The 19,999-nt window shown below is 42.0% G+C and overlaps 1 protein-coding gene across 1 annotated transcript in view; it reads left to right on the top strand.

Moving 5' to 3' along the window:
• Positions 1–360: 360 nt before the first annotated feature.
• MTUS2 (microtubule associated scaffold protein 2) overlaps positions 361–19,999 on the top strand; it is a 280,586-nt gene continuing 260,947 nt past the window's right edge. Inside the window, exons 1-2 of the mRNA XM_061457570.1 lie at positions 361–494; positions 8,988–9,061. The gene's annotated coding sequence lies outside the window, so the exon portion shown is untranslated. The remainder of the gene's footprint in view (positions 495–8,987; positions 9,062–19,999) is intronic.

Genomic DNA, 19,999 nt, shown 5'->3' with positions numbered 1-19,999 from the left:
AGAGGGGCAGAATCACCTATCATAGAACACCAGGTTGGAAGGGACCTCAAGGATCATCTGTTCCAACCTGTCTTAGCAAAAGCCTGTTGTATACAAGATATCTCAGCGCTCTGTTCAACTGAATCTTAGAAGTGTCCGTGTTGGGGAATCCACCACTTCCTGGGGGGATTATTCCAATGGCTACTGTGGAAAATTCTTCTCTTGTATTGCCACCTCTATGGCGATACCTGTGCCTTGCCCGGTGGGTCCCCCGGGGGTGACTGTCCCGCGGGGGCGGGGTGCCTCTCCCGGGGCGGCGGCGCAGGGTGCGGCGCGGTCCCGCAGGGGGCGCTGCGGCTCGGCTCGGCGCGGCACGGCTCGATGCAGCGGGCGCTGCTGGGCGGCTGCTCCCCGCCGCTATATAAACACGGCCCGCGGCCCGCTGCCGCTGCAGCTCCGTCCTGCCGGCGGGAGGAGGCGGCAGCACCGCCACCGGCGCGCAGGGAGAGAGGCAGGTGAGCGACGCGCATCCTCTGTCCCAGCGCGGGCTTCGCTCCCCTCCGCGCGGTGGGGGTCCGTGGGGCTGTCTCCTCCCTGTCCCGCGTCGCCGCCCCTCCGGAGAGCCGTGACTGCGGTACGGGACGTGGGCGAAAATCGGTCTGAGCCAGCGGATGGCTCCTGCGCAGGGGAAAGGAGGGTGACGGGGTCGCGGCAAGTCCGTGGGCTGCTCCTCTGCACTACCTGCGGGGTCAGGTTTCGGTGGCGAGATAGAGGAGCGAGCCCAGCTTATCGGTATGGACAATATATGTTGCCAAATCTTTTTAGCCGAAAGTTTTGAGGCTGCTAATAAATGCTATGGCTCAGGTGGGCATTGCTGTCTGTGCAGCACCTGGCAAAGACTGCAATTTCTCGCTTTACACCAGCGGTGCGATAGAGGCGTCACCGGACGGTGCCGGGGGAGCAGGGGCCCGGGGCGAGCTGGGCGTCTCCGACCGTGACCGAGCGCTCGGCGAGGGCGAGTGCAGGGCTCAGGGCAAATGCCGAGTTACAGCAGCGCACCGGTTCGCAGATCTAAACCTGTGATTGCTCTCTGACCCTTCTTCGGAATTAAACAGCATCTCGTTATTTTCATGAATGATGAAAGATAAAGCAGCTACTGCGAGTTATAAGGCCGTGTTTTGCTACGGAGGGAGGGATAAATCCGTGGAAAATAGGGTAGTGGGTCCAGGTCTCCCTTCTCAGGTGAAACGGCTCTGCTTGAAGAGCTGCTCATATAGGTCAGTTGTTTCCAACTCTGTTTGAGTGAGTTTGGGTACATTTTTCCTCTTTCTGGCTTTACCTCTTGCTGCCTTTGCCCCTGGTTCTTTCTCCCTGGTCCCTGTCACTGCCTCCCGTAGGTAAGAGTGGAGAGGGGACTGTCTTCACATCAGCCTGTGCTCCCTAGGAACCAATGACCCCTGATAGCTCTAAATATGAAAGAGAAGATGGTGGGAACCTTGACATTTATTATTGCACTGATGATCTTAAAGGTATTTTCTAACCTAGTTGATTCTGTTTTTCTGTGATTAAAACCAGCAAAGATTAAAAAGTTAGTAAATTTTTCTCAGCAGGTCAAGCATCAGAAATATTTACTTATATTGAAGCATGGGTGGCTAAATAATTAAATGTCAAGTGTTTGTGTACAGGTTAACTTTGCAATGGATGACTGCATTAAGGAGGCACTTGGCAGGAACTGAGCTGGTTGTAATGTGATGCACAAATGCCTTGTTTTGGTTTGTGTAATTTCATGCAGGAACTGTTTTATGTTCTACATTTAGTGTAATATTTGTGGAGTTTATTGTTTCTCATCCTCATTTTCAAGCAGGGATGTGGGCTTTTCTGTATCCCCTGCTACATAAACTCTTACCAGTCTGCCTTTTTCCAATGCAATTAAATATACCTGACTACTTGTCTCCTATTGCTGCAATCTGTTGTGGAGAGTGGTACAGCCTGTGCTGCAGGAGAGAGGCAGCAGTAAGCAGGGAGGCTTAACTTTCCATTCTGCGTTTTTATCATCACCTTGATTTCTGCACAATGAAGTCTTATTTTAAGGTGCAAAATGGGGATTCTTTAAATGATCCTTTGAGCACTGTGCGTTTGGAAATCGCCACCTGAGATGGGCTGGGGGGAGGGGAGGAATTGAGAAGATCCTTGCAAGGCTGTGTCAATGAGGTTTGTTTGAAATAGCTTTTGATATGGTACCACGTCTTTCCCATGTTTATCTCTCAAAAGACAGAGGTAGGTAAATGGCTGATATTACAAATACCAGGTATAAGTTTGGGTCAGACAAGTAGTTATTCATTTCTTTACAGCAAAACTTCTATAGTAAAGTTTCCTAGGCTGTTGTCTGTTGTGTTAGTGATCGTGACTGTAACAAACAAGAAAGCAGCTTAAAACTGTCTTATTTTTGGAGTGTGCATTTCTATGCAAAATGCATTTACTGTACAGTAAGCAATGTGAAACATTTAGGAAGATAGTTGGGATAAGAGTGTTAGCAGCACATCTACTGCAGAAATGCAGTTCTCCACATCTGGAGAACTGCATCAGAGGCTGTGCAGGTAACTCGAGTGAGGGAGTCCTCCCTCATAGTAAGCTAAGAGAAACAAGACTTTCAGCTTTCAGTGTGCATTCTCTATTCCTAAGTTCATGCAGAAAGCACCAGAAATGTGTGTGACAGGGAATTGCAGCCAGAATTGTAGGCTCCAGTGAAGTGTGCTCTCTGAAGAGTCATACAATGAAGATGAAATGAAGCACAATACAGTAGGGACTCATACACAGTGACTGGTTTAATATTTGAGCGCTCTGGAGGAGAAAAGATCTAGGCATAATAGTGGGCAACATTGGTAAGGATACTTGATGAAACACCAGCAACAAGCAGTGCAAGAGGATCTCCTCCCCTCCACCCCCGAGGTGGGTGCTGAGGTTTGCTAAAAAGACTGAGGTACAGCTGATTTAGCAAATACTTTCCCTACAGAAGTATTGCATTTATTATAAGTTATTTATAATTATACTGGGCTTGCTTAAATGCAACTTTTGCTGAACACTCTGCAGCCTGTTTTGCTACAGAAGTGGTAAGTAGCAGAAAGTGGAAAGAAAGTAGCAAAAAGCAGCAGAACTTCAGTGTGCAGGACAGTTTGTTTTGTACCTGGGCTTGTTGTTGCAAACTCAAGCCCATTGAAGCAGTCTTTCTTCAGGAAAACAATTGTGATGGATTTTTTTTAATGTAACTTGTAATATAAATAGCATCCTCATGAGCTTGGGAACACTGTCACTTTCTGTTGCTGGATAGGCAGTTGATGCTTTGCTCTCTGAAAACCTTATTTGTTTATTGTGTCCATTGCCATTATATGTTATCTTGCTATTCTGGATTTTCCAGTGGGGAAACTAGGAAGAGGGTATGGTCCAGCACTTCACCCATGGTCACCAGAAAGATCTTCAGAGTACAGCTAAGCACTGCAACCGCCTGTCTCTCCCCTGTCATTGGTTTCATGAGAAAGTCCCACTTAGTGAGTGCTTGTAGGGTGAGAAGCAAGAGGGGAGATGATTAGCTGTTATAAATTGCTGTAACTTCACAACCAAGTGATATATACTGTCCTATGTTACTCTGTTATGATACAGGTTAGTATTTTGAAGACAAGGCAACATGGTCTATGGTGAGGCATCCCTGCCCGTAGCAGGGGGATTGGTACTAGATGAGCCTAAGGTCCATTTCAACCCTAACTATTCTATGATTCAAAGCATCAGAAAAAATGTCTCTCCAGGACAAGGAAAGGCTATTGAAAGACTTTATTTAAGTAGCCACCATGGTAACTTCTTTAAGGAATTCTATTTTCTTTTTCAATTAAGCAACTACAATGCTGGCAGACAGGCAGATGGGTTCCAAGCCCCAGAGATAGTGTACCTTCACATTGCAGGGCAGGAACTGTTTTCTGCTCAAGGAAAAGTTATTGCCGCTTTTGTGGCGTGGTGGGGCACAGCATGTAGTGCTGCACAGAAAGTAGTGTCAAGGGGTTCACTGGCTGGAGGGGAAGGAAATCCAAGTTGTGTTCCCATATAATTGCAGTAAAGTTGTTTTGAGACTGTGCCTTAGCTTCCTCCCTAAAATGTCAGAGGAGTAGGCTGGCCCACTCTTGCAGGGCATTTGGGGACTGTGGAAGGAGAAGCCCATTTTGTTCCAGCAGGGGCATCCACATTAAAAGTCTCGGCAAGTGACTTAATCCTCAGAAGCATCTGGTGTAGCAGCAGTTCCTAGGCTTTTGCTTTGGTGATATCACTTGCAAATCAGTGATTTTATGCCATTCTCAAAACTAGAAAAAGCATCAGCTGAAAAAATTCCTTGGATTCCCCTCCCAGCCTGCAACCATGACTCTTGATTTAGAGGATGGTGTAACACAGGTTGCTGCTCCTTATATGAGCATGAGGGCTGTTCTGCCCAGATATAAACTTCTTTGAAACAGCTATTGTATAGGATGTGAGGCTGGAAGAAAAGCATAACTTGTTCTTTGCACATCTGTGACTTTCACTTCATGGGCATAATCACCAACACTTACAGAGAATGACTTCCCTTGAAAATTGTAGTTAAAAAGTAAACAAGCATCTAAACACATGCTGGGCTAATTAGTTTCTCTATTAAGTCTTTTGAATTTTAACTATTTGATAGCTTACTCTAATTGAGTTGGCTTCTGTCTTTATTATCCCCACAGGGTGCTCTAAGTTACAGCAAAATGCTAAGGCTGCCAAAGAGCCAGTCTGGCAGGCAACGGTAGCCTGAAGAACAGAGATGCTCCAGTAGTGCTTTTGCCCTCTGGCATGTGTTGTCTCTGCCAGGTTTTGCATGGGGCATGTGAAACAAAGCCCTTTAATCCACCTGAGACCTTTTCAGTCCAAGGCAGTCCTCATAGTAATTCTCAAGTTTATACTGCCAGAAAAATTCAGAGGGATCAGATGAATCCCAGGTAGTGTATTTCTGTGCTACAGGGTATGTTAGTGTTACTGAACCAGAATTGGATTGTGATGGGGGAAAACAAAGCTTTGTATTAAGTGTTCAAGCTCGATGCAATTTTTTCATGCCAGAATGCTGGGAGGAATCATGATGTGCTATGCACAGGGAAAGCTGGCAGGATGCTGGGCACAGATAAGACTTTCAGAAGCAAATAGCACTTCAGTGTGCTGGGCAGAGCCATGCTCACAGGATGAATGCATTTATTCTGGTCTAGCAGACCACTGGGATTGTAATTTCTTCTCTTGCTGTTATGATGAAAGGTTGTTTAGCTATTGGTGCAATATAATAGTGAGGTTTTTAAATAGGAAAAACCAGTAAAACAATCTCTGGAGACCAGCTACATGAGCCTTGGTTAGATCAAACGGCTGCATGCAAGAGATTACAGATCAGGAACAAGTGTGTAAGACAGGGTTGCTGTACCATGGTCACAATCTGTGCTGTTTAGGGTTTAATGCTATGAGATAAACCCGAATATTTATCATGGGCACTAAAACTGGGCTCTTTTTTCCAAGGTGTTAAAAGGCTGAAAGGCCAGGAAAATAGGTAAGAAATTGGAGATCTACATGAAAAGGGTAATCAGATCTTAAACTAAGGAAGCTTTATATTCCACTTGACTCGCATGGAAAACTTTCTTTAAGCATAGTTTTTAAGCTGGAAAGAAATTAGTAAGGTTTTAAAAACCAGACTAGGTGAAGTGCTAATCTTAATATGACAGCAACTTGATCAAACTGCCAGCTAGGACTTCCTGAAACATCTGCACCTACCTATCCTTGATCCTGCCAGAGCATGCCCCAGATACAATGGCTTACAGAAGCAATGTATTTTTTTTTGTTAGTATGCATATAAATAATGTATATGCATAGTTATATCATTTAAAATTGTGTGCATTGCCATCAGAAATATTTACAGTCGTAACTTATGAAGGAAAGGATCTCTGGATACTCTGCCAAATGAGTTCACACTTTTTACTCATGAAAGTGTCAGAGTGTCTCACAGCCACCATCCCATCCATGCAGCAAAGTTCAGGGTCAGATCCACTGCCTTTATTGATATGAGTAATCCGTTAATGTCAGTAGAGCCAGCAAGATACTGATGCTGAAGGAATGAAAGCCTGCAGGCTTGGTTTGGAAGACACAAGTGTTTCCCTGCACTGAGGACCGGGTGAGGGGGTGGGCAAAGGTTGCTTTATTTCAATTTTTTTGTATCCCAGGGCTTCAGGCAAAGTAAAAGCTGAGTCACTGTCTCTGTAAGCTGCAGCAGCTTTAAGGTTAAACTGATTAGAGTGGAAAACATAATGGTGAGTCTGACAGATCCACAGTGTTCATTTTTAGCTGCTCAGCACTTTCAAAAAATCAAATCAAGGGAAAGCTGCCCTGTTTGATTGTTCCTGTTGCATAACAGCAATGTTGTTGGGATTTGAGAGAAGCCACGAGCAGCATGTCCCTTATGTAACAAATCCAACTTGCTCTAATCCCTGCTGCACTGCTGTTGACCCTGGCAGCCAGGAATAGCCCAGGAGCGGTGCTGTGCTCCCCAGACTCTCCCCTGGGGCTGCAGGGTAGCTGTGGAACAGGGGCTCTTTTCTCTTTGGGGGTTTCTGCCAATCATGCTTGCTGGATTTGCAGTCTTTTTGCTAATAGAGTGCAAATAGGGGCTGAAGAAGAAATTCTGCTTTAAGAAGTCCTGTCTAGCTACTTATGGGCAGAGCTGATCCTTTTCCACTTTCTTTTTTTCCTGAAGCATCAGCCTTCACCCCATTTCCAGCCTGAAACAGGTCATCTCATGATCTTGGTACTTCTGCTCATTCAGAAAATGGACTAAATGTTAGGTAGGGCTTTTGAAGCAGGTCCTCCTGAGCCTTTCTTCTGCCCTGTGGGACACTGCCATGGCCTCATGTTAAGGGGGATATGCTAGGTTTGTAGAGTGGATACTTCAGGGGAAAAGCTGCAGCTAGGTATTGCCCTTAATTTACGGGGCTTCCTATATCCCCCAGATTTGGTGGCATGCTGGGGCCTTGTTCCTGCCTTGTGATTTTTCTGTGCTGGGTATGGAGGTGGTGGACCAATATGGGTGCTTGTGGAGCAGGAGGGAGGCTTTTGGGAGAAATCAGCTCCGTGTGCTTGGGGCTTGCCATCTGTGCAGAAGGTCTGACCCTTCACTTGAGCCTGTCCTGCTGATGGGTTGTCTTGAGTAAAGTGGGTAAGGAACATTGTGGAAGAGCCTCTTAGCCATGCCAGAGGGGTGTGTGTGCCTTGCTGGCTGCAGCTCCTGCCTTGCCTTCTCCATGGGAGAGCAGCAGTCTGCCCCTATTGCCTCGGCTGCCTCCAATGTAATTAGGAGCATTTGAAGAATGATAACATAAAAAAAGCACCTTGTGCACAGCTACCTCAAACCTTCCCCCTAAACAATCACACAAAGAGATCTGTCTGATTAAAACCACAGGGGAATGGAGATGGTGGCTAATGAGGCTGAACACACAACTTAATTTAACTGAGTTATTTGAAAAGAAGCAACCTGTCTTGCTGGGGAATGGAAAGGGTGGGGAGGAGGGGGGAGAAGGGGGAAACAGAACATACCTGGATTTTTTATTAAAATATAAATTTAGTTGTAATTAGTGCATGTTTTGCTACCAGTTACTTTGGATTTGGGATAATGTGAAATTTATCATAAACAATGATAAAAGTTTATAACAATGACCACAGCTACATGTGAATAAAACTACCATTTAATTAAATATCTTACTTGAAATCCCATTGAGATCTCTCATCTTCTAATATTTTCTACTCTTTTTTATCTAACTTTTCTCCACTTTATCTTTACCATAAGGAAAAAAAGTGTCATGTGACTTCCCCCTTTTTCCTCAGCTGTTCTTCCCCATTGTTTCTGACTTTGCCTTTTCCTTGTCACACCCTTGGGTCTCTTCTGATGTCCACCTGCTCTGCTTGTCCTGCAGTAACATCAATCTTCTTGCTCTTCCTTGCGCTTGTACCTTTTAACTGTTCACTCTATCTTCTGCCTCTTTCCCATCATAATACAATAAATACATATCACTGATGTAATATAAAAAAAACCAAACCAACCAAATAAAACCCACTACTTTCCCCCCTCTCTCCCTAAATCCCTAAACAACCCAACAACTGAACCCCAAAACTTTTCCAACTTTTTGTCATCTTATGATCTGGTCAGTCCTACTTGGGATATCCTTTTCTAGTTTTGTCTTTGATTCTCAGCAGGTTGAATTTGGCCCCTTTTACCACCTAAAACTGCATCTCATGATCTCTTATAAAATCTCAGGACTGGATTTCTTTCCTTCTCTGCCTTGACCTGTTGTCTTTTGATGTAACTCATGTTCTCTGATTCACAATGTTTATTTCTTGTGATTACAATATTTTCTTGACTTCTAGGAGAAGCTGCTTCTGTGTGTTTTCTGGGTCGTCTTCCTCACCCTTTCTTGATTTTCCTCTTTCCTTCTGTACTTTTTCTAGGTAACCTCATCATAAGCAAATTCAGCTAAATCTCCCTGAATAGCAATACATCACTGTTATCCCATCAAAATGTGGCATAGGAATAAGATGTCAAATAGCACCAAGTCCCTTAAAAACAATGATCTCTGTAAATACATTAAAACCTGACTAGGTTTAATGTATGCTTCCTTTTCAGCTTGCGTACCTAAATTTGACTTGAGAGTGTTGACTTACTCTAAAGGTACTGCAGAGGAAGAGGAACAGAAAATATGGAGGTTTTGTTTCACAAGGCTTTTGTATCCTCTTCCCCTTTTGAAAGTAGGTGCCTTGCTTCATTTAACACAGATCAGCTTATCTGTGAGCTAATGCCAGGAAACTTGGACAGGATCACAACCGGAAGAGCAGGATGTTTAATCTTCAGCACTGTGCTACAGAAGATTTGATGGTGTCTGCCCTTGTTAACTACCCTAATTATAATGAGTCTTTTATTTGTTTCTTTAAAGGTTTCCACCCTGGGACTGTCTTCTAGGGCAAACTATAACTAATGGAAGTAACATTTGTTTTTCCAGTATTCTGGGTAAGCTTGTCTTCTGTATCATTAATGTCTGATTTGAGGTTTTTTTTAAATGTATTTGCCATCAAATAACTCTTTTGCAAGCTGTTTTAGATTTTTGTGTTAGTGATAGTCTATCCTATGAAAAGAAATCTCCCTCTAACAATTGCATGAACAGAGATAAAGGTGACTTCAAAGCAGACCGTGAGTTTTTTTACTGGGGGAATTATCAAAAATAATAGACCTTTGCTTTCCTAATGTGAAGGGTTTTGTTTGTAAGTTTGTTTGTTGTTTTTTTTTAATTTGTCTGGTATGGGTAGTATATATAGAAAACATGAGATAAGATGACAGTATTTGAAGATAGTATTTAATACTTGGGAAGGCATAACTAGGAGATGGCTGTGACGTGGACCCTGGTAATGTTGTGTCGAAGTGACATGAGGCTGTCCTCAACAAAACAATGTTTGAGGTCTCTGGGAGGTCAGCAATGAGGTTTTAGCTGGAACCAAATGACAACTATGCTGGTAAGTTGTGGGGCAATATTTGCTACCTGCTGGAGATATTGTTGACTCTTTCACTGCCCACCAGTAACAGGCTGGCAATGCTCCCAAAGCCTCAAATAACCCAAGAGAATGGAGATAGGATGGTGTAGGCTCTGGATGGAGGCTGACTATGGGGTTACTGCCAAACCCTGGAAGGGGTAAGGGAGGCCACAGACTCTCTTCCCAGCCCACTGCTGAGCAGGCTGGCTAGGTGCATCTCTAGCTTTTGCCCAGCCAGGTTTAACCTCAAATGGACCAAATAAAACCAGTTCTGAGGCTAGCACACAACACTGTACATGGTGAGGAGGCACCCAAGGGGTGACATCTCTGTGGTAATCAGACTGAGGGCAGAAAGCAGATGGGAGCAAAGAGTAAACAAACCCAGGCCATTGGCAAGGACATTCCCCCACATGTCAATCCTCAATGTAGGCAATCCTTTAGCATGTCCATTTCCTTCTCCAGCCCCAGCTTTAGAGCCAGTAGGGACTGGCAGGGCTCAGAAAGCTAAAGCAGACATGGCATACCTGGCTTTCAAGTGACTCTTCATATATGCAGATGGCTCTGGGGACAGTGCTGTGTGACAGGAACTGTATGGTCCTATAGGTGCCTGGGGAGGAACATCCCATCCCTTACCCAAGCCAAAAGCTGTTTCTCCGGTGGCAGTCATGCTCAGTCACAGATAATGTGGTTTTGGCTGTGAAACAAGTGACTGGACTGGTGTGTCACTATCTCCTGGGTGGCACATTCATCCTGGTTATAAGCCTGCAGCAGCCAAGGCTAAATCCCAGATGAGGGAAATCCCATGTTTATGGTCTTACAGGTGGCATATGATGCTCCAGCACTCTGTTGCCCCACAGAAAGAAGGAAAAGCATAGTGTAATGCATATCATCTGTTTGAGAACATTTGCAGGGCAGTGCAGTGCTGAGTGATGCAAAGTATGTAAAAAATGCCTTTTATATTACTATATATATATAACCAAATGAATTCTGGTTTAAAACCAGTTGTAACTGTTTCTGCCTTCTCATTACTGGGGTTCTAAGTCTTGTAAGTCAGTGAGGCTAAAGCTGTATGAGTCCTGTAGATGGGAAAGTGTTGCTGCTTGGCCCCTCACAGAGTGCTCTTGTGTACAGCTGTCCCACTACCATTAACTGGACAAAGTCAAAGGCTGGACCCTGGATTTGGAACTTGGCTACAGAGCTGGAAGAGCACAAGCTGAAGTGAGAAATACAGATGAATCCTTCTGAGTATTCTTAATTTTCTATATATGCCTGCGGATTTCCAAGTTTGCTGGAGGACTCCCTAGTGCTTGAATGATGGCTATAAAAAGGACTATATCAATACCCCTAAAAATGGAGTTGTACGATGTTTCAATATTCTGTAATTGCATCTAAATGAGAAGATAAAAAACAAGTAGCAGAGGAGATAATTTCTTGATGGTTTTCTCCAGAAGGTTTCATTAAACCATTTCCTTACATAAGATATGTTGTTTCACTATTAACTTTTTTTACTAACATATTCTCTTCCTGTTTGAGCTGATGGTGGTGGTATTCACAGAAAGACCTGAGAGAAGTAGCTTGAAGTTGTTGATTCCTTATGCTAGAAGGATTGGAAATCCAAGGCCATCAGCTGGAAAAGAGCTCTGGGAATCTCTGAAATGAATCTGCTCTGTGATGAGTGTTAGAGATCTTCAGCTTCTGAAGAGGGAAATTGTGCCAGAAGTAGGTGTTGAATAGAGCAAGAAACATAAGAGCCTATTTTGCAATTTGAGCCCTGGCTTCAGACTTGGGAGAATGAAGTTTCTTGGCCCGTTCCAGAGCTGTCTACAAGAACAACATTTTCAAGCCCCTGTGTTTTGTTTCAAGTAGACAGGACCAAATAACCAAATAACCAAATAACCAAAAGCAGAGATAGTGTGACTTTTATCTCTTGTACTGATCTTGGAGCACTGTGTGGGAAGATGATGGATATATGAGAGCATAACCCCATTTAAGAGAGATTCATGTGATGTTAGTGTTAGTTGCAGATCTACCTGATGGGAGGCTTTCTGGCACACCATGCAAATACTGTTCTGATAACATTGCTTTGAAAAAACATTTCCCAAGAAAAGTCAAAGGGGTCTATATAGAAAGCTGTGGATCAAGGGTTTGATACCATGCCCTGGTATTTATGCAAGCAGCTAGTGAGATGCTTCAAAAAGGGATAGTTTTTTGCTGCTTTCAGCTAAAAATCAAATTCAATGAAGTGCCTTGATAATATTTTAACAGTTATCCAGTAATTTAACACTGGATTACAGTTGAAATCCCACAGAAATAATCAAGACACTTTATGCTGTATCAGATGGATTAAGCATGATTCACTTACTGCATTAAATTTCAGAAGGATTAATAATGTCTGGGTCATTGTTTCCTAGGCTTATAAACTTTAAGACCAGAGGGGACCACATGAATATCTATTCTTCCTGCCTGCTCAGTCTGCTCAGTGCAGGTCAGAGAAATGCAGGATATATCGTCAGTAGTCCTTTAACTTTTCTTTATTTAGTGTATCTTCCTGAAAGACCATGGTCTTGGTTTAAAGAGTACCAGTCATAATGAATCTGCTGTGTCACGGGTAAACTGTTTCAGTAAATAATGAGCCTTGCTTTTAGAGCAAGTGTAGCTCTTTTCAGCTTCCAAGTGGTATATCTCTTTTTTTTTTTTTTTTCCTTGCTGGACTGACAAGGAATCTGTTATCTGGATGCTGATTCTCCATTTAGATATCCATTCAGTTAGCCACTTTGGATATTCATTTACTATGAGCGATGTTGATGTAGTATGGTGAATCTTTTAATTCAGGATTTTATGTATAGCGTGACTTTAAATTGCTATGTAGTGTGAAATTAGAACTAGAAATGTCCTGTCAGCACACTACCAGATGATGATGTAACTGCATACAAATGATCAGATTTACATGACCAGGCTTATTTTCTGTACAGCTGTGCTGATTGGTGTTAATTATGCTACTGTCTTTCAATGACTTATTGATTGTGTCCCATGATAATCTTTCCCTGTTGTTGCTTGCTACTGATGCCAGTCTAACTGTTCAATAGGTGCTTAGGTTATCCTACTTAACCTTTTAAAATACTGCTTTGAGATTAACTCTTTCCAGTCACCAGGAACTTCTATGGTTCCCATGTTTCTTAAAAGTAGTCACTGAATCAAAACTTACAGGTTCATCTGTCCTCTGCCCTTGAACACAGGGTTTTAACTGAGGAGATATTTGAAACTCTCTCCAGTTACTGATGGCATGGTAAGTCATTATCATTACAAGATGTGAATATAGCATCTAGCATCTTTCTGAATGTAGAGTAGTAGTTTTAAAATACATCTTTTTTTCTAAATTGTTTGATAATTTTTGTCCAGAATGACTGGCTATTGAAGTCATTGCTTGGCATTCACTTATTTTTGTTCCATTTAGGGAGGAGCTTGTATTGTCCTAAGTCTTGCCATAGCTTTTTGATGTGTTGGTTTTTTTTTCTTCCATCATTTGCTAGTGTTTCTGCAATGTTAATTTGTATTCAGTGTCTTTTTTTTTTCTCCATCTGTTATGTACTGTGAGTTTGTTTTACAGGTTTCTCTGCTGCTGCTATCACTCTCCTTAGCCAGGAATCTTCAACCAAAACAGCTTTCTTTCATTGCTGTAGCACAGTGATTGTCTTTTCTTGGCATGCAATAAAGCATTCTGTAGCAGGTGGGATGAAAATCCTTTTTGTATTTTCCTGTGTGACTGTTATCCTCTGCTCAGTTTTGCTCATGATTGTTTTTGGGTTTGAGAAACTGTTGTTGTATAATATCCAAACAAGTAATTTAGGTATTGTTTAAGATTACGTCATATTTTCAAATTGCAAAAGAAACTCAAGCATTTCCCCTTGCCTGTAATGAATCATTATTTTCTAGTTAAATGGTTCACCTGTATCCAGTAGGTATCCAATATAACATCAGCTAGAGCTGATTTCACTACTCTGTGTAGTGAACTAGAACTTTCAGGCTTTTCTGAAGCCTTACTAGTAAGGCTGCAGCGCTCTTACACAGAATCCTCAGATTCTCTGCTACATTAAAATTCAATATGACAACATCCTTTATAACTTCAAGGATGTATGCTTGAGGAGTGCTTCGTTCTGTTCCTTTACCTCATTTCTAGCAGACCTCAGCCTCTGTCTCAGCTTGTCATTTGCCATTATTCCAGATTTTGCATTTCTTTTTGCACATGTGGTGTCCATGGCTTCTGCCCATCCTATTTCTCTTCAATAAGTGCAGTGCTTTTGAGTGTTGATTTTTATCATGTGTTTGTCTCTTCTTAACCTTTAATAGAATTGAACTTCCTTTTGAAAAAGGGAATTCTCATTTCTGTTGAAATTGAGCCCAGTCATTGCCAGTGTAAAACAAGATTTCAGGGGAACAAATTGCCCTTTTTTAAAAAGAAGTTATTAAAATATCAGTGATATGGTGAAAGTGGTGCTTTCTATGTCTAGCTCTGAGATAAATTGTCAAGAAACTTGTTATTCATGTGTGTTGACATGGAGAGACCCTTATTTGTTGGTTAGACCTTTACAGTAAGCAGCTTCTAATGCATATGTCCTTTTGCAAGCCTGCAGTTGGCTTTGTGGCTGGCTCTGCACAGCAGCTGAAACAGATGGAAAGAACAGTAGCTGAGGTCAAAAGGTGATATATTTTTCTCTTCTCTCATGCTTTGAGAAGACATCAAGTACAGTATTAAGAAATGGCTGATAGCTACTGAGATAACTAGGTAAGTTTTTAGTAGTGAAAATGGCATGTGTCTAGAAATCAATTTCTCACTACTTGAAACAAAGGACTTGTCAATATGTGGTTTTGCTCTGTCACCAGACCTGACTCTCATATATAGGCTTGTTGAGGGTTTGTAAGCTGTATGGGTGGATGATAGTTCACGTGAAGTGGTTACATCCAAACACCTGAGACCCACATCTTACCCTATTATACTGTGCTTAGCACAAAATTGTTTTGGCAGCTAAATATGTTGAGCAGAGAATTTGCGAAGTGGCTTACTAGATGTATTCAGGTGGGTGATAGAAGTCTGTATTGGTACTAGTGAGGTTGCACCTCAAATATTGTGTTCAGTTTTGGACCCCTCATGACAAGAAAGACATCAAGGTGCTCAAGCATGTCCAAAGAAGGGCAACAAAGCTCATGAACGGTCTAGGGCACAAGTCCTAGGAAGTTCAGCTGAGGGAACTGGGGTTGGTTAGTCTGGAGAAAAGGAGGCCAAGGGGGAGACCTTCTCACTCTCTACAACTAACTGAAGGAGATTGTAGTGAGGGAGTGTCAGTCTGTTCTTCCAAGTAACAAGTGATAGGACAAGAGGAAACGGCCTCAAGTTGCACCAGAGGAGGCTTACATTCACTGAAAATGTTGTCAAGCATTGGAACAGGCTGCCCATAGAAGTGGTGCAGTTACCATTCCTGCAGGTGTTTAATAGATGTATACATGTGTCACTTGGGGACCTGGTCATTATGGCTAATGGTTGGACTTGATCTTCAGAGTCTTTTCCAACCTAAATGATTGTATGATTCTATGACTTTAAGTTACTGGTTTCATATGTATAACCACACCATTACTGAACTGTTTCTAAGGAGCAGTATCCCAGCTGAAACTGAGTCCACAGAGTAGGAACTGGCTTGTGAATGCTTTCATGTCAGAATACTATTTTCATTCAATGTTGTATAGCTTAGTATGAGGGATGCTTCTTCAAGCATCCTTTCAATATAAAGGGTTAGTCAAATAAAATGAAGGCTATAAACAAGGGCTAAGAAATGATCCATCTGTAATGACAGAATAGTAACAACTTCATAAGCTGCTGGTTTAGCCTGCTTAAATAAAGTTACTTGCAAAAAATCTTCTGATATGTTAATTATATTATTCATACTGTTTTTTCTGAATTGCAAAACAAAGTGTGACCTTGATTTCAAAGTAGAAGTGCATGAAAGCATGCTGTGCTTATTTTTCATAATTAATCATGTATAAGCGAATTTTATGGCAAAACAGATAAATGAGATGTCAGAATATTTGTCTGTAAATACTTTGCTTCAAGATGTTGGTGCAGTTTGGGTCTTAGCTTTAACAAAATCAACTATTTCTTTCACTTTCACTGAAGGATGAAAGCACAACATGCAATACATACTGCAGTTAAGCTCTAAATAGATTTACCATAACTGAAATGTAACTTTTGTTACTTTAGTGTGTGCCCTAAAACATAAAAGAAAAAATCTTTTGTAGTGATCTTGGGGAGTGCTACTTGTCTCCAGGATCTCTAGTAATCATATGTATGCAACTCAGATTGTATGAGACAGTAACTTGGTAAGCATCAAGAGTTTCAGGGCTCTTCAGAGGCAAGTATCAAAAGGCTTGTTCAAAGGTGGCTGCTGCTCAAGCCAAGAAGTGCCAGTAACCTCTCCCTGAATGCTGGGGGTGGCCTGAGCCTGCCTTGGAGGCTGAAGCCCATGCTTTTCCAGAGGTAACTCGTGAGATAGGCTTTTCCTTCCTTCAGAAGAGAAGACAAGCTTATACAGCTATGTTTGCATCTCCAAAGAAGAGTAAATGTGTTGATGATGACTCTTGTTTCACATGTGGCTTGGGGCAGTGTGGCCTCCCATCCTCATCCTAGGGGAAGGTGTGTGTGTGTGGTGCCATGGAAAGTGTCCCCCCCACCCCATGGGGTTGTTTCCAGGATGTGTGGATAGAGACACGGGGCCCACGCAGACAAGCTTTGCTGTGCCTGTGCCCGCAACACAAGCACGTGAAGATGCTGTGGGATGAGCTCAGAGGTGCAGAAGAGTCACAGCCAGTGGAGGTGACTTTGTGCATCCAGTAAGGTTCAGGCTCCCACCCAGCCAGGGCTTCTGTTACAGAAACTCTGCCAGGACAATTGGAAAGCCACACTGAAACAAAATGGAGAACTATTTTAACTAATAAGAAATACCCATGAACATCATAGATGGGTAATTTTGTGTAATGAAGTTAACAGCTCATGATGTGTATATTAAGTGCTTTTTAAATAGAATTTACTGAATTCTACTGTGAAGTGTCACAGGACAGTATTATTTTATAGCTCACTTCAGTTGTCTTTCTACTTTCATCTATTCTAAGTCCTGCATTTGCTATTTGTTATATATGCAGTATAATAGGTTTTGGCATTAGGCTGCATTCAGTGCATAATCTATTATTAGTTTGAGCCTTATAGCCCTCCTCCTAAGCTGCTAAGTGGTAGAGGATACAGCTCAGATGAGGGAAAACAATTTAAACTTTCTTAGTGAACCAGTTTTGAGAAGAGTTTTTCTCAAAATCAGAGCTTCACATTGAAGCAGTCTGATTAAAAACCTGTGGGGGAATCAAGCATGGAAATGGTTTTAAGGAAGATCAAGGGACTGAATGCAATTTTTATTTCAAATGATAATTAAAGAAATAGCATCCTCATTAGCATAATACACTAAATGATAAAAAGAATTGGACAGATGCCTAATCTTGAAATGCTTCTTAATTTACAAGTGCACATTTTAAAAAGCAAGCAATTGAGGACTGTTCTTTCTAGCTGCCTGCCTATATCATCAGAACTGCTGCTTATGTAACTTACTGTCTCAAAGAGAAAAAATACACAAAAAGCACTACTTATGCACTCCAGGATGCTATCCATGCAATGTCTGTTGCCCCTGTATAGGTACTGTAGCACTCACAGTACTTCAGGTCTTCTGAAGCTGGATGCCTACCTGGCAAAATTACATATTTGAGCAGATATTCTCAACTGGGGCCATATGTGGGCCCTAAGGGTGTCCAAAAGCAATTGCCACAAAAAAAGTTAAACACTCATTTTCTGTTGATCCTTGGCTCTGTTTAGAAGGTAACCACTCTGAGCTTCTTAAGATACCTGTTGAGTCAGAGAAATATATTTAAGAGTCCCATTGAATTTAGTTTTTTGGGAAGAATTTCTGAATTCTTGCTAAGGGAAAGAGTCTTTTCACAGTGCCATGAAACCAAGAAGTGGCATGTAGAAATAGGTGCCATTCACATTGATGCCTAAATGACTTATATGATCTGTTCTTGTCCAGTGTAAGCAGCAATTGTGCAGTTTCTGTTTCACTTTAAATCTAATCCTAGTTCTGTTCTTACTGTCATATCTATAGGCTTCCAAAGGATTTTTGACTGAACAAATTTCTTGTGAAGTCTCAGAATTATGTTGCCACCTGCAAATGTGAGCAGGATCGTTAGACTGCTTACAGCACTATCCAGTGCTCAGCTCAGGGCCTCTTCTGGGACCCACACAGTGCCCTCTGCAACAAAATTATTATTCTGAGCATTTTTTTCTACCCAAATGTTGTGGAATATGATGTGGACCAGAGTACCTTTTATAGTGTGAAACTGAGGTTATGTGCTGTGGGCACATGGGGTCAGCAAGAAGGCGTGTTGAGAGTGCTAAAACTTGCTGGGCTGGTGATGGGAAACTGTGTTGGTGGGTGTGTGGGTGCCACACTTGATTTGGCCTTGTCCATGCTGCTACTGAGAGTGGTCCCTGGTGTCAGTAGTCCCCCAGGACACACTGAGGTATTGCTAGACTGTTTAAAAATGGCTTACTTTAATTAAATGACAGCCCTTTCTTTGGGAGTGCTAGAGTGTGCATCCCTGGAAGACTGGAGTGGGAATTACGCTTTTAATAAGGTTAAGTGTATTGAGGAGGAAATTTTTTTTTTAAAAGTGGAAATGATTTCTCAGTGGGAATGGACTTCTGAATTATTCCACTTGCAGCCCCAAGGCAAGGCATAGGCTGTCTGCAAACTGATGTTAGATTTCTTTTCTAGCTGGAAGCAAGTCTCCTTGTCTTAAATCATACAGCTTCTTTTCAGATAGAGAGCTGGTAGCCACTGCTTTGTGAAGAGGCTGTGGTAGCAAGAGAGCCAAGAGGTAGGCTGAAGTAGGCAGTCTCTACCAAAGCAGTATCCTGTCCCTTTGAAACGTACCTATTTTAATAGGTACAAATTCCAATTCAATGTTAGGCAATGAAAAATCTTCAGCTGATGAATAACTTAACAAAGATGCTTCAGAAAGTTACAAGACCTTACAGCCCTCTGCTAGGTGACTGCTACCTGTGATAGTGCTAAGTCTGTTGCAGGCTGGGTTTGAATTTGGCATTGACTGTTAAGAAACAAGGTGAATGATTTAATGCTTTAAAGCATCACTACTCAGGTGATGTTAAGGGAGGTAACTGGTTCAGTTTCCATCTTAACCTCTGAAGTAATTTGGAGTCAAAGATGTGCCTGTTTGATTTTTTTTTTTTCTAGTGTCTTAATGTGTTGAGCTGAACCTGATCCCTTTACATCCTGCTAATATTTCGTATATACTGAAGTAGTAACTGTGAAGCTGGAGAGCTGTGATGTATAAGGCAGCATTATTGATCTTGCTGATGAAAGTTCAAAGCCTGATGTGAAAGTATATGTATGATAGTTCTGGAAAATGAATAACTTCAGCGGTATGTGTTAGGGCGTGCATTTCTGGGGCAATGCTTTATCTCATTCAGAACTGGAGTTGCCTCAAGAGATTTACTAATAGTAAGACAAAAGCATCCTTACTCTCTGCTGGTCTGGAAGCTGGTAGCACTTCAAGTATTCAAAAATCCAGCATCTAAGTCTGTAGGTGTCTCCAGATGTTCTTGAGATTTTCTCTGCATTCATCCCTGTTCTCTGCTTGCTGTGGCTGTGACTGCTTAACTGGGCAGGTAGTAGAGAATGGAGGGATGATCCTTCCTCTGCCAGTTCAAGGACTTTGGGATCTACAGGGGTTCTTTGCTTGCATTGCATCTGGGTTTCTTGATCAGATGAGAAAGATGGGGGTACGACAGCATGCAGATGTGTTCCTCTGATGGGGTTGGGATGTAGTAGTGGGAGTACGCTTCCAGGCCTGGGGGCTCAGTTCTTCTCAAAACTGCACATTTTTATCTAGTTTGTGTTCATGGAGAATTTGCTATGGCTTGTGTGTGCTGTAAGGATCAAGTCTGAAATAGTCTTCCTCACTTTTTTTTTTCTAGTAGATTTTAATGATATTCATCTCAGTCCTGCTAATTTTTCTTGAAGGTCTTCTGATATTTCATGATTTTTTAAGTGCCTGATTTGCATACGTGTTATTTATACATGTGTGTATAAGCTTTTTCTAAACCCTACAGGCTACAGGGGAAAAAAGCTAGAAACAATGCAGCTGCTTTCAGAGGCTGAACTAACAATTGACAAATTAATGTATTGTAATTTATATTTAATGATGAGATTTTGGAGGCATGACTCAGTTTTTTTAATCGTAGGCTTTTCCAGTATTATATTTATTCTACTCTTATTTGCTTTAATGACTCTTACAGGTAAATAAGTATAGG

Source organism: Pezoporus flaviventris, unplaced genomic scaffold, assembly GCF_033815535.1.
Source record: "Pezoporus flaviventris isolate CSIRO_AGI_PZ_B2104156 unplaced genomic scaffold, CSIRO_AGI_Pfla_v1 ptg000025l, whole genome shotgun sequence".
NCBI lineage: Eukaryota > Metazoa > Chordata > Aves > Psittaciformes > Psittacidae > Pezoporus > Pezoporus flaviventris.
This window is presented reverse-complemented; position numbering and strand designations above follow the sequence as displayed.